This window comes from Schistocerca nitens, chromosome 7 (assembly GCF_023898315.1).
Source record: "Schistocerca nitens isolate TAMUIC-IGC-003100 chromosome 7, iqSchNite1.1, whole genome shotgun sequence".
Taxonomy (NCBI): Eukaryota; Metazoa; Arthropoda; class Insecta; order Orthoptera; family Acrididae; genus Schistocerca; species Schistocerca nitens.
The window spans coordinates 497,384,221-497,386,093 of NC_064620.1; positions in this window are offsets into that span (position 1 = coordinate 497,384,221).

Here is a 1,873-nt window from a genome sequence, read left to right on the forward strand (position 1 = left end):
CCCCACCAAAAGACGTAGACTAGAGTAAAGTGTAGTGTGAACATAATATTTTACATTTGATAGCTCCATAAGTGCGTTTTGGACTACGAATTCTGCCCCAAGGTGTGTGTGCAACACAGCTGGAATTTGTTGTCAACAACTGAGACACCTTTCGGTCGCAGTGTAAGAAAGTCGAGCAACAAAACTACATCACCTATGCTACTGCATGATAACTCACTCTGTTGATTTGAGAAACAAAACCATCCAGGAGATTGATAGGAAAGTCGTCTCTCAGACACTTGTATTGATAGGGAAGTCCTCTCTCAAGCACTTTCCCTCTCGTCATATATTCGTAAAATATTACCTTTCCCGCTCTTGATCGATCAACCGTCAAGGCAGTTAATTTCTAGGCGAAAATACTCTTAAAACTACACTGGTTTAATGACATCGTTAGAACCATGCCTGAGGCAGGATTCGAACCTGCAACCGTAGTGGTCGCGCGGTTCCAGACTGTAGCGAAGCATTAAGTGTCTGTAAGACGATTGATCCTATTTTAACATGAATTAGTAGGATATTACCGACTTTTGACTTCGAAAAGATCTGTATTTACTTCATTTGCTGTATCATTCGCAAGTATTATGAAAATGTGGCATTTCATATATAAAATTATGTATTCACAACAACAAAAAATATGTCGGCAGAATACAAAAGTGGCATTATGAAATTGACAGTACCGTAAGGTTTTCGCTCTGACACTAAGGGTTACTGAAAGTACCAAGACGAAGTTTGCTCGAGCGCTGTCTTACGATTCACTTATTGAGTTTTTATCTGCCTGCTTGTAGCTCTACTACAAAAGAATAAAAAATCTGGCTTCCAGCGAGTCTAGAAAGGCGAACGACAGCAGCTTGCGCCTGGTATACAAGCATGTTACCTGAGAAACGGTATTTTCCTAAAGTGGGAAGACATCCTTTTGTGGTTGAATTGTTGGCAAATATCAGTCAGAGGTGTGCCGTTGGTCTAAGCGTTTGGGTGTGTTGAATTTGTAGCAATGATTTTTCTACAGGTTTTTTCTGTCCCAAATAGAGAGTTGAAGTCTCCATTTAGTATTTTCACGTCATCTTGGTGAATTTTGCTCATAGTATTTTAGAGTGTGTTCCAGAATTTTTCGACATTTTTGGTGTTTTTCTTATTTTCGATGTTGGTGGAGGCATGTGCATTGATGAGTGTATATTTTTTACTGGGGCTCTGAATGAACATAGTCATAAGTCGATAGTTGATGGGTGTGATTTCTTTGACAGAACTGATGATAGATCTGTGTTCGAGAAATGCCATGGCCAAGATTGGTACGCCTTTCGCTACCTTTTGTTGCATATTGCTCTTGAAGATGCAATGGTTTCCGTAATGCAAGGTTTCATTGTCAGTCAGTCGTGGTTCTTGAAGAGCAATAATGAGAATTATTTGTCGGTCGAGTTAATATGTGAGATAATTTAGTTTTCGTTATTTGGATCAATGTATCGATGTTATGTTATATAAAAAAAAAGTTCTTAAGTGTGTGAAATCTTATGGGACTTAACTGCTAAGGTCATCAGTCCCTAAGCTTACACACTACTTAACCTAAATTATCTTAAGGACAAACACACACACATCCATGTCCGAGGGAGGACTCGAACCTCCGCCGGGACCAGCCGAACAGTCCATGACTGCAGCGACACAGACCGCTCGGCTAATCCCGCGCGGCGTGTAGTTTTCAAATGCATGTTTTCTCCTTGTAGTGAAATTTACAAGAGATCTTCAATATTCTCTGCTGCGCTAACCTGGCCTCCCCAGAATCAGAAATTCCAACAGCCGCCTGTCGACAATTTGCACAGTTCATGTTTGCTTGTGTTTCATTGGT